Source organism: Stegostoma tigrinum, chromosome 25, assembly GCF_030684315.1.
Source record: "Stegostoma tigrinum isolate sSteTig4 chromosome 25, sSteTig4.hap1, whole genome shotgun sequence".
Classification (NCBI taxonomy): Eukaryota; Metazoa; Chordata; class Chondrichthyes; order Orectolobiformes; family Stegostomatidae; genus Stegostoma; species Stegostoma tigrinum.
This window is the reverse complement of record NC_081378.1, coordinates 41,173,147-41,186,255: the sequence shown is the minus strand read 5'-3', so window position 1 is coordinate 41,186,255 and position 13,109 is coordinate 41,173,147. Positions and strand designations below refer to the sequence as shown.

General features: G+C 41.5%; 1 long non-coding RNA gene across 1 annotated transcript; it reads right to left on the bottom strand.

Moving 5' to 3' along the window:
* Positions 1-719: 719 nt before the first annotated feature.
* On the bottom strand, positions 720-7,791 carry LOC125463179 (uncharacterized). The gene is made up of 3 exons (XR_007249773.2): positions 7,500-7,791; positions 7,202-7,283; positions 720-939 (listed from the first exon to the last, which is right to left on the bottom strand). It is a non-coding gene; the product is annotated as an uncharacterized LOC125463179 (long non-coding RNA).
* Between the last annotated feature and the right edge of the window lie 5,318 nt (positions 7,792-13,109).

Sequence of the window (13,109 nt, the reverse complement as noted above, 5' to 3'; positions counted from 1 at the left end):
ACTTGTAAGATGGTTCCATACTTGACTGGTTTTGCTTGGGGCACACCAACTCCTTTCATTGGATTACTACTAGCAGGGCATTTTATGCAAAGCGATGGGCAGCCATCTCATGGATTAGAGCAGGGTCTGCTTGCTTGCTGTCTTAATCCTCACTAACTGTCTTCAATACTCTCAGGATTCCTGCCTTAACTTACGTTCCCTTGCCATATTGAGCTTTGCTCCTCAGCTAGACCTTGAAGACTCAGTGCTTCTGTCATACCTTGCTGCTGATTGCATACAGGAAGCCAGGCTTCTTGTTGTGGTTACCAGCAATGATCATTTAAGGAGGTGAACATGTTGCTGTACTGCACTGTGCCTTGTCAATCTCACAACTGCAGCAAATTATGCAACAAACATGTGCTCTGATCAAATAACTTTCCTCCAGTCTCTAATGGCTATAGCCCTCAGTCGTTAAGGGGGGGCTGTCATCAGTCATGGGGCCTGGTGCAGTTAGGGTCAGGGTGTGCATTTCACTACACTATGTGGAGCGGGCCTGGAGGATATGAATAGCAGCACACACAAGTCCACATCTCCTTATATGCATAGAGCTCAAAAATGCTATCAAACCCAACTTTGAACTTTTCAACTGATTGAGCTTCAACAGGCTTTGTGGGAGAAGGTCCAGGTTTCAGACACATTGTATTTGCTACAAAACTGAGATTTGCAACACTTTTTAATTAATGAACAAGGTTAGATCACTTTGACAATACTGTGATTGAAATGATGTACCATAATCTTGTAAAGGTTTCTACAGTCAGTTGAAGATTCCACGTTTGATTATGTTTTCCTTGATACACCAATTGCTGATTTTGGTTTTGATATTCTCCATGCTTCCGATTGTGATCTTGAACTGTCTTCATCTCGATAGTAGGGCTTTCACTCCTACCCTTCTGAAAGACACTGAAGTGACACAACTATTGTTCAGAAGTCTGATTGTTACGTACATTGAACATTACCACCACATTCACATCTTAAGGAAAATGCAGTATAATTCCTACGACCATAAAAATGTAATTTTCCTCCTACACTATAGAATCTGTTCTTTCATCAGAGCCAGTGGTGATTAATGGCCTTTGCCTTTCCCACCCATGCAACAATATTGTACATTGGATTGAAATTTGTTAAGAAATCTATTGTTACAGATAATGTTTCTCACTGTTCTTCTCCCTCGATTGTATCTTTTCTCTTAACCCTCTTTGGCTGTACTTGAGACTTTGATTTAAGTTTCACCAAATCCCATTTAAACTCTTCATGCATTCTTAAGCCCTCAGACCAAAGAATCCTTCTGGATCAGCAATAATTACCACCAGTTATTATCTCAAGTAATCTGCATTGAATATAAATGTGCTATCCTCATGTAGTTTTTCATATTTAATGGATTTTCCTTTTAACTGTTTCATGGTGCATTTAAGCTGTTTGCAAGTTTCCAGTCAACTCGTTTCTTCTGTGAGTTTGAAGTAGCATTTGCTATTTATCCTGTGACTTCTTTTTGTTTTTTGCAGTGTTTTCACCAAAGAGAACCTCATATTCATTCTGATTCAGAAGTCTGATCTCCTCGGAAACGATAATCCATTAAGGCAAACTTCCTGTTACTCGTTTGAATCCCAATGCAGCCTATTGTTTGAAGTGTTTTTCTCCCTTGTAAAATATTCCAAGAAGATGAATCAAGTTAAAGCACCAAGCCTCTTCAATCCGTATAACTTCTGCTGAGCCCCTCATGTATGCCAAAGCGAGTGGCGGAAGTATTCAACTTTGTTCTCCTGTGAGTAAATAATGGAAAACTCACAATGCACAATCTGACAACATATCAATATCACTGGGCAGTGACTTATGAAGAACTCCTGACTGAATTTCCATTAGGCATTCTGTGAATCTGGGAAATGAGTTCCAAATACTCTGTAATATAGATTCTAGCAAGATTTGCTTAGTGCAGTTAGCATTTAACATCATACACATATATTTTGTAAATGGATTTAACAATGTTCTGAAGAAACCTTCCCTTTGTTTTGCATTTTCCTATCCTTTCACACTCCAGTAAGAAACTAAATGATGACAATTCCTGAAATGAAAATCGGAGTAAGTACCTGGTGACTCCAGGTTGCCCCTTGTTCTTCCAGGCCTCCAGGCTTGAACAGCTGTCCCCAATATCCCACAGCCACTACATGGACAGTGACCATCCGCACCCCCATTCCATGGGGATAGGCATCAGATATGTACCAGCACTGCCACGCCGTCGTGGTACATCTCTTACCCGCTTAGAATACAGTTCTTCACTTCAATGTTGCACTTGCATTTTGCTGACACCTAGCATTATAATGGTCCTGTCAGGCCACTTTGCACACAGGAACAAGCACCCATCTCCTGAATTGGAACAAGGTGCACCTTAGGGCTCTTCACTTGCTTTCTTAGAGCCCACTCACTTTGCGCCAACTTACTCACCGCAGCTCTGCCTTCCCATGCCTTTTTATGTTTTGTCACCTCATTCAGAACTTAAAGGCTCAGAGTTGTTTTGTCTTGTTTTGCCACTTAGTACAAACAGCAAAACCAGGCAGCTTAGAGTTAGTAAGGACTGCCGATGCTGGATTCTGAGATAACACAGAGTGGAGCTGGAGGAACACAGCAGGCCAGGCAGCTTCAAAGGAGCAGGAAAGCTGACAAAATGTGTTTCTCCAGCTTCACACTGTTTTATCTAAAACTAGGCAGCTTGTCTGTTTGTCAACAAATCAAGGTGTGGCTGTGTTGCTGTATGACACTGTGTTACATTGATGTCACACATATATCATGCACCAGTAGAGTACTCGGCAACCTCTGCATTTATTTCAGCCTAATGACTGTGTGTCAAAATCTATGGGAAGCAGTTCTCAGTCAAGTCAATGCTGATTCTTGTCAGTCAGAAGGGGGAGCCTCTGATCTCACTCTAGGAGATTGGGCATGGTCAGTTGACCACTTAGGGCGTTCAGGGTCCAGGGCTGTACATCATGCCATCGCAGGAAGTGGGCTATGATCAAACCCCCAGTTTCAGTGCAACAGGTCCAGGAATTTGTGGTCAGTCTGTCGTGAAGTTTTTCCGAGGTCATCAGATGTCTGTCTGAGTTGGTCAGGGGCGTGGGTCATGGATAGTCCTGAGGGTGTGCTTATAGAAAGTTAAGGTGGAAGGGGATGGTTATCAGAAGGCCATTGCTGTGGTAAGGAACCTGGGAAGTCAATTGTGAAAATGAGATAAGACCACATGATGTAGGAGCAGAAGCAAGCCATTCGGCCCATTGACTCTGCTGCGCCATTCAATGAGTTCATGACTGACCTCATAATCCTGAGATCCACTTTACTATCTATTCTCCATAACCCTTGATTCCATTACTGATTAAAAATCTGTCAACTTCAGCTTTGAATACAGTCAATGGCCTTGTAATTACAGCCCTCTATGGTAAAGAATTTTGCAGATTCTCTTACCTCTGAGAGAATTAATTCCTCCTTATCTCTGTTTCAAACAAGCAAGCTTTAAATAATCTCCCTTATTCCAAGATTGTGCCATTTAGTCCTAGGGTCTCCCACAGGAAGAATCAATCTCTAATCTGTATGTTTTAAGAAGGTAACCTCTCATTCTTCAAAACTCCAGTGAATACACCCAACCTATTCTCCTAATAAAATGATTCTTCCATATCCAGGATTAATCTAGAGAACTATTGCTGGACTTTCAGCAATGCCATTGTGTCTTTCCTTAGATAAAGGGACTAAAACTGTTCACAGTATTAGAGACTGGTCGAACTAGAGCTTTCTATTGTTTTAGCAAGGCTCCCCTATTTTTATCAGCAATAAAAACAAAGTTGCTGGAAAAGCTCAGGAGGTCTGGTAGCATCTGTGAAGGAAAAAACAGAGTTAACATTTTAGGTCTGGTGAAGGGTCTGAGAAAGAGTCAGTTATTTTGGATTTTATCCCCTATTTTAATATTCTATTCCCTCTGAAATAAAGGCCAACATTTGCTGAATTTGGGTGCTAACTTTTTGTGATTTATGCATGAGGATTACAAATCCCTCTGTACTTCAGTTTTCTGCGGTTACCTCCAGGTAACATTTTCTTATTATTTGTTCATGGGCTTTGGGCATAGCAGGCTAGCTCAGCATTTACTGCCCATCCATAATTGCCCAGAGGTCCTACAGCATGGCGACAGGCCTTTCAGCCCAAACTGATCCATGCTGACCAAAATGTATATCCAAACTAACCCCATTCCTTGCACTTGGCCTATATCCTTCTAAACATTTTCTACCCATGTATTCGTCCAAATGCCTTTTAAATGTTGTTGATGTACCCACCTTAAACCCTTCTGCTAGCAGCTCATTCCGTGTATGTACCACTCTCTGTGCAAAAAAGTTGCCCCTTAGGTTCCCATGTATTCTTTCCCCCTCACCTTAAACTGATGCCCTCTTGTCCTCAATTCCTGGGGAAAAAACTGAGTACATTCACTCTATCTCTGTCTCTCATGATCTTATACACTTCTACAGGATCCCGTCTCAGTCTCCTATGCTCTAAAGTAAAAGTCCTAGATTGCCCAACCTTTCCCTGTGACGCAGTCCCTTGAGTCCTGGCTACATCCTTGTAAATTGCAGTTTAGAGTCAAACACTATGCTGTGGGTCTGGGGTCACGTATATGCCAGACCAGGTAAGGATGGCACTTTTTTTCCCTCAAAGGAAAGAAAAGAACCATGTGGTATTTTTGCACAATCGATAATCGTTGCCCAATATCCATTAGGCTAGGCATAATTCTAGATTTGTTAAAAGTCAAATGTAGATGGATTTGTGCCTTTATGTTCATAACAGTGGCCTGCATTCTGGTTTACTAGTCTAGTGATACAAAGAACAATACACCACAGGAACAGGCCCTTCAACCCTTCAAGCCTGTGCCGCCACATTTAGCCCTTCCATTGTAAAACTGTCTTCACTTACAGGATCTGTATCTCTCTATTCCCTTTCAATTCATGTATTCATCGAGGTACTTCTTGACTGCTGAATAACAAGGTGTAGAGCTGGATGAACACAGCAGGCCAAGCAGCATCATAAGAGTAGGAGCATAGGGCGGCACAGTGGTTCAGTGGTTGGCACTGCAGCCTCACAGCGCCAGGGACCCGGGTTCGATTCCCACCTCGGGCGACGTCTGTGCGGAGTTTGCACATTCTCGCCATGCCTGCGTGGGTTTCCTCCGGGTGCTCCGGTTTCCTCCCACAGTCCAAAGATATGCAGGTTAGGTGGATTGGCCATGCTAAATTTCCCCTAGTGTTCAGGGGTGTGTGGGTTACAGGGGAATGAGTCTGGGGGGGAAGCTTCAAGGGGCAGTGTGGACTAGTTGGGCCGAAGGGCCTGTCTCCACACCGTAGGAAATCTAATCTCAGAGCCTTCCTGCTCCACTGATGCTGCTTGGCCTGCTGTGTTCATCCAGCTCTACACCTTGTTACCTCATATTCTCCAGCATCTGCAGTTCCTGCTTCTTGAAAGCTGTTGTGTCTGCTTCCACAACCTCCTCTGGCATCATGTTACATAATCTCACTACCCTTTGCGTGAAAAACCTGCCCTACATATCTCTTTTAAACTCCCCTTTCACACCTTGAATCTGTGTTCCCTAGTAATTGACACCCCCACTCACCCTAGGAAAAAGCCTCATACATTCCAATCTATCCATGTCATTCACAATCTTATAAACTTCTATTGGGTTGCCCCTCAACTTCCTGCATTCCATTGAAAACAGTTTATCCAACTTTTCTTCATCACTATAATCCCCCCATACCAGGCAACATCCTGGTAAACTGTTTCTGTACCTTCTCTAAAACATCCACATCCTTCTGGTAGTGTGGTGGCCAGAAGTGTAGACAATATTCCAACTGTGGCCTAACTAAAGTCCTACAAAGCTGCAGCATAACTTGCCTATCCTTCTACTCAATGCTCCTTCCAATGATGGCGAGCATGCCATAAGCCTTTTTTACTACCTTATCTACCTGCACTGCCATCTTCAATGATCTGTGGGCCTGTACACCCAGATCCCTCTGTGTACCAATACTCCTCAGGGTTCTGCCATTGTTACCATTAAACCACCACCTCCCCACAGAGACACTTTTCAAAGTCAACCCCAGGTCTTGTAGAATGCACAGGGCATAACCCTAATTTTCTTTCACCCTGAACAGGCTCTTATCTGCAATGTTGCCTTTTTGGGTTGATATGGGGAGTGGAAGTGAGAAGACATAGTTTCAATAATCCTAGTGAATTTACAACTTCCTTCTGTATATGCGTGACACGGTGTTTGCTTACACATTGGGATAAAGTCCAATGTCAACGTCCATGTAGGCACATCATGTGGACCTCTTTGTTAGAGTCCTCCATGTCCTACTAGACTTAGGCTAAACTGTCATTTGTGTGTGATTCAAATGTTGACTGCACACATCACTAAGAAACCGTTTTGTCTCCTAATACTCTCCACATACATTCATTCAAAGCATGGCCAATGAATCCAGTTGCTGCCAGTATCATTGTTGCTGCGAGCTCAGTGCAAAGAACTAGAGGAGGATGAGATGAGGCAGCAAGGTCAGGACCTGCTGAACAGCCTCCATTTGGAGATGTTGCACCTGAAGATCCCCTTGACAGGGAAGATGTATTGCAAGCTCAGAGTGTACTGCTCTTGATGCCATTTCCTCCAGATGAGCACATTGATGCCACAGATTGAGGATGTCCTTGTACCCTGTAATAGAACTATGCCAACTGGTGAAATGAGACCTGACATGACAGAATGAATGGTCATCCTATCCCTGTAGCCATCAAGTTGATAGCTGTATTAAATCATTATGCAACTGGTTGCTTCCAAGAATCTAATGGGGACCTGTGTAGGACCTCTCAATTCTCAACTCACAAGCATATTAAGACCTTCACCAATGCGACTTGTAAATTCTGTCGTGTAGATTACTCTGTAGTTTCCAGAGATGTGTAGGCTCAGTGGATTAACTGTGATAAATGCAGGGTTATGGGAATATTTGAGGGCAGGGATCTGGATGGGATGCTTTTTGTTAGGTTAGTGTAGACTTGAGGACCAAATGGCCTCTACCTGCACTGTAGAGATTCTATGATTCTAAGGGTGTTACTATGAACAGTTTAAGAGCCTCACTTATGGAGAAGGAACACTCACCCTCAGGCACAGTGTATGCATCAACATCCACATCCCAGAGATATTCCAAGCCAACGTCTCGATGTGCAGGTAGTAGGGTTAGCTTCAAGCACAAGATAAAGCAATGTATGAGATGTTTATTCCTTTTTTTAATAAAAAAGTTATTAATTTAAGATTTCGCCAGAGAATTCAGGGAATTCCTGATAGCACAAATCAAAAATTAAAGTTTCTGGCCATAGTCAAGTGTTCTAGAATACTTAAAACAAAACCAAAGGACCATAGGTATTAAGCTTAACAATTACATATCGATTCCTCTCACCACATGAAGTGAATGCAGGTTGCTTTTGTGCTCCTAAGATGCTGCTTGGCCTGCTGTGTTCATCCAGCTCCACACTTTGTTATCTCTGCTACTCACATGTGAAGTGTACATCGCCAGAAAGCAATGGTGGCAGCTCCCTAACTCTTGGCAGATCAAGAATCCTCTCACAAACTGTTTCTTTTCTTATCTCACATACACATGATGCACGTTTGAACAGGACATCGCAAACTCCAAAACCCTTGTTCAAATGAATTTAATGTAATTTCCGTTCCAAAAAGGAATGAAACATTAATGCACACAGATAACATGAAACTTGTAGCGTCATTCAGTTTGGTAATACTGAGTTGAATGTTACAAAACCAGGAAGTGGTGATGTGGTGCTGTATTTCACTCAGGAACTATGGTGACAACATAATTTTCTGATGCACATAGGAGTCTGGAACTACAGACAGTGATGCTTTCCAAGTTTGTTTGTATCATGTGGCTGACTAGGACTATTAATTCCTGACATTGGTGTTGTTGAGAAGGATTTCAAAGTTTATACTCAAGGTATTTGTGTCATGTGCATGCCTTCCTTGTCCATCAGGACCTGCAGCGAGGCTCGTACCTAGATCTTTGGCTCAGAGGTAGCACAGGCACTGTACCACAAAATAAAGGATGCTGTTGTTAAATGCAACAGAGCAACAATGATAATATTTTACAACCATTTTTGATCACAATGAGGCTGAATTGTGATGATTGAGCACTCATGAAGGAAAGCAGATGGCAAACATAACTATGAACCTACCTTTTGGTTGCCTTACTCAGAGGTAAGGCAAATAATGGAAAAAATGATTGGCATTCAGTCCCCAGGGTGAAGTTCCCCAAATCATTATGGTTCCAGAAAGGATATCCCCACGTGTTAAGCTCCTGTGTAAGGAGGTTTGAATTTGCTCCATATCTCTGTTCAAAACCACCACGCTTGGTTACAACAAGGTTAATTTAATAAGTGGGGATTGGTTTGTGAAGCAGTGTGCTGCCAACAGTGTGGATTCGATTCCCATCACCAGATGAGGTTACCGTGAAGGACTTTCCTTCTCGACTTCTTCCCTCACCTGTGGTATGGTGGTCCTCTAGTTAAATCACCACCAGTCATATCTCTCTGTCTCTAATGAGGGAGCAGCCCTATGGCAGGTTGGACAATAGAAAGGATCTTTGCTCCTGTGGATACCTTTCTTCAAGACCCAAACAAACTTGTTGTTTAAAATAAGCCAACTTAACTGGGCTTTCTTGAATTAAGAAAGCGAGCGTTTGTTGATTACTATGGACAAGCAGAATTAGTAATGCAACACACAGATGCTCAAATTATTTATCACTAAACAAAGCAGGAGTCGAATGCAGTCTGGAAGCCAGGATGATGTTATTCATAAGTATGCTAGAATAAGGATTAGGACTGCAATGATAGCTTCCTAGTTCTTCTTTAAGATAGAGCAATGCTATACTGTATATCCATCTGAGAGGTTTTACATCACATTGACTGCATGACTCTTACAGCACCAATGACCCTTCACTCCAACCAGTCCATACTGAACATAATCCCAAATTATGTTGCTGTCACCTGCCTGCTCCTGGCCCATATGTCTCCAAACCATTCCTTATTCAAATTTCTTTTAAATATTGTAGTTGTACCCACATCCACCACTTCCTCAGGAAATTCATTCCACATGCGAAACACCTTCTGCATAAAAAAAAGCCCCCCTTGTCTTTTTTTAAATCTCTCTCCTCTCATCTCAAAAATGTGCCCACTAGTCTTGCATCCTAGAGGGAAAAAAAACTACCATTAAATCTACCTATACTCCTTATTATTTCATAAACTTCTATAAGGTCGCCTCTCAACCTCCTCTGCTCCAATGAAAAATGTCTCAGCCAATCCAGCCTTTCTTTTTTAATAACTTAATCATTCCATCCCCAACAACATCCTGGTACATTTCTTCTGAACCCCGTGTAACCCTGATTTTCATGCTAGCCATTTTATTCAGAATCATTGGATTCTGGTATGAAAATATTGTGGCATTGTGAGATCAGCACATGTATGAGAGGAGATGAATATTCAATGACTGGAACTTGTAGGAAGTACAGGAAGTAGGGAACAGATGGTGGGGTTGCTTTCTTAATTGGAGAATACATTCATTCTGTAATTAAGGAGGACTTTAGTTCTAAAGTTCAAGATCAATTTGGGTAAAACTAGGAAATCCTAAGGTGCAGAAAACCTTAAATAAAAACAAAAAAGTGTTTGAGAAATTCAGAGATAGCAAGAACTGTAGATGCTGGAGTCAGAGATAACACAGTGGGAGCTGGAGAAACTCAACGGGTTTGGCCGCATCTGTGGAGAGAGGAACAGGGCTAATATTTCAAGGTTTTTCTTCAGAAATGAATAGGACAGGAAAGTAATGGCTTTCATGCTGTTGGCAAAGATGGAGGAGTGAGTAAAAGAGATTTTGAGGGTTTCCAGTGTAAAAGGCAAAGGGATTGGATGCAAAAAATGCATTAAATATGGGTGTGAATAGTTGAAAATAAGTTGGCTTTTTTGAGACCAAACAAGACACTAGGTGGAATCAAAATATTCAACAAAGTTCAAACGCTGAAGTTGTTCAATGTTCAGCTCCGAAGGCTATAAAGGTCCTAAGCAGAAAAGGAGGTGCTATTTTTCCAGCTTGCATTGGTCTTTTCTGGTAAAGCAGGCCTTGGATGAATGTACAAGAGAGAGATGGTTTGCTGAAATAGAAAAGAATTGTAATATCAGGGTCATTGTTACGTATAGACCAGAAATGTTACGTAAAACATCACTCAGCCATGGGTTAGCCTCACCTGTATGGGAGAGATAACTTTCTGAACAGTTAATACCGTAGTCTCAACTGAAAAATGGACAAGTAAGTCACTGCTTCACCTGGAAGGTGTGTTTGGGACTTGAACAATGATGAGGGAGGAAGCAAGTGGGCAAATGTTACATCTTCTGTGATTGTATGGGAAGGTGCCATGGAGTGAGGGTGAAGAAGTGTTGTGAGTGATGGAGGAGTGGGCCAGACTGTTGTGGATGGAAGACTCCCTACAAAATGCTGACAGTGAGACAGGGCTGTATTTGGTGTTGACATCCTGCTGGAGGTGGTGTTAATGGACAAGGATGGTCCTTTGAATGAGAAGGTTGGTGGTGTAGAACATGAGGATAAGAGAAACCCTATTGTTGTTCTGAGTGGGAAGAGAAAGGGTGAGGACCCCATCAACCACAGTCTTGGGGGAGATGAAGGAACCTTCAGCGAAAATAAAGGAGGAGATGTTGGAGGATGCTAGTGGAATGTGGTATCTTAGAAACAGATACATGAGAATGGGAGAATCTGTCAGAATTAATTGAAATCCTGTCTGGCAGCAGGTTGTGAAGATGTAGATGGGAGTGGGTGAGCTTGTAATGGATATTGCTGGGCACCCTATCCTCAGAATTAGATTTGGGGAAGTCAAGGAGGAAAGGAGAAACACAGAGGAAAGGATGGAAATTGGAAGCAAAATTAATTATTGTTTCCAATCCTGACAAAAGCAAGAAGAAAACGCTGTTAACATCGCTGATAATATCAGAGAAATAGTTGTGGGTCGGTGCACAATAGGGCAGGAATATTTCACAAACCCCACAAAAAGAGAAGCATAACCATGATCATGCACTTACACATAGCCACAACTTGAACTTGGAGAGAGTGAGTGAATTGAAGTGGAAATTGTTGAAAATGAGAATGAGCTCAGCTAGGAAAAAAAGGGTTGTGATGGATGTGACTATTCAGTGCTCCTTTCAAGAAAGAAATGGAAAGTCTTCTGACCATCCCGATGAGGGTGGGCTGGTTGAGGGATTGCACATTCACAGTGAAGGGGAGGGGATAAGAAATGTTGGTGGGAGTTGTTTATAAGCACCGACAGCTGTGATAATGTAAATCAGGGAAATTGGATGTGTGTATAATAAAAGTATCATCAGGGGTTTAAATCCATGTTTACGTTGGGTAAATTTAAGAGCACTGATGTTGTGGATTACAATCTGAGTCATTTTGCTTTCTGTTGTGTGGACTTAGGAAGCCTTCATGCTTACTGTTGTGAGCAGGCTATCTGACCAGCTACACAGCTGCACAGACTAGTTGTGTAAGACAATTTCTTTGAATGTGTGTGAGATGGTTTTGTAGAGAAGTACATTTGAGAATAAACTAGAGATCAAGCTATTTTAGATCCAGCAATGTGTAGTGAGAAAGGAATATTTAATGATTCTGTTATAACGGAATGCTTAGGAAAGTGTGACCGTAAAATGGTAGTATTTCACATTAAATTTGAAAGATGCATCTTAAATCTGCACAAAGGAAAATGAGAAGCTATGATGGATGAGTAGACAATGGAGAATTAGGAAAATACGTTAAAATGATGATAGGAGACAGATATCAGCTAACATTTTAAAAAAAAATAGTTTGCAACAAAAATACATTCCTCCAATACACAAAAACCTGGCAAATAAAATCCTCAAATCCAAAAAAGAATGAATCAAGGATTACATTAGATTAAAGGAAGATGTCTGTAAAGTTGCAAATGAAACAGATAGCCCACTATGGAGGCAAGTTGAATTCTGCAAAGGACAAGCAAGAAAATGAATAGGAGAGGTAAATTAGAGTATGAGGGGAAACTATCTCAACATAAACATGAACTGTAAAGTTTTTGTACATATGTAAGAAAGAAGACATTAGCAAAAACAAATCTTGTTCCAATGTATGATAACACGGTGTGATGCTGAATGAACACAACAGGGCAAGCAGCATCAGAGGAGCAGGAAAGCTTGATGTTTCAGGTTGGGACCCTTCTTCAGAAGACCCTTCTTTTTCTGAAGGAGGGTCCTGAACCAAAATGTCAAGCTTTCCTGCTCCTTTGATGATGCTGGACCTGCTGTGTTCATCCAGCTTCACACTGTGTTATCTCAGATTCTCCAGCATTGGCAGTTCCTACTATCCTTGTTCCAATGTAAGCAGATTCAGGAGAATGTATGTTGAGAAATAAGAAAAATAGCTGAGAAACTTTGTGTCTCTCTTCAGAGAAGAAAATAATGAAAATCTCTCAAAAATACTGAATAATCTAGTATAAATGTGGCACTGCAAGATTTAATATTACTAAAAATGCCAGAATTGTTCATGAACTTAAACTAGTTAAATCCCCTGTCCAGATAATCCATATCAGTGGATTACAAGAGGTAGGTGTAGAGATAGGAGATAAGATAATGGTCATCATTCAAAGTTCTATAGACTCTGGAGGGTCCCTGCAAATTGAAGGGTGCAAAATGTAACCCCACTACTTAATAAAAGAAGAACGGAGAAAGCAAGGAACCACAAATCTGTTAGTCTAACATCAATCAGGGAGAAATCCTAGAACCTATCATAAAGTTACAACGACAGGACACAGAAATTAATGGTAGCATTGGGCAGTGTTAACATGGATTTCTTAAAAAGAAATCATATTTTAAGATGTAACAAGCAGAAAACTTAAGGAAGAACTAATGGGTGCAGTCAGTTCAGATTTTGAAAAGGTACTCAACAAAGTCCCACACAGGAGGCACTAAAC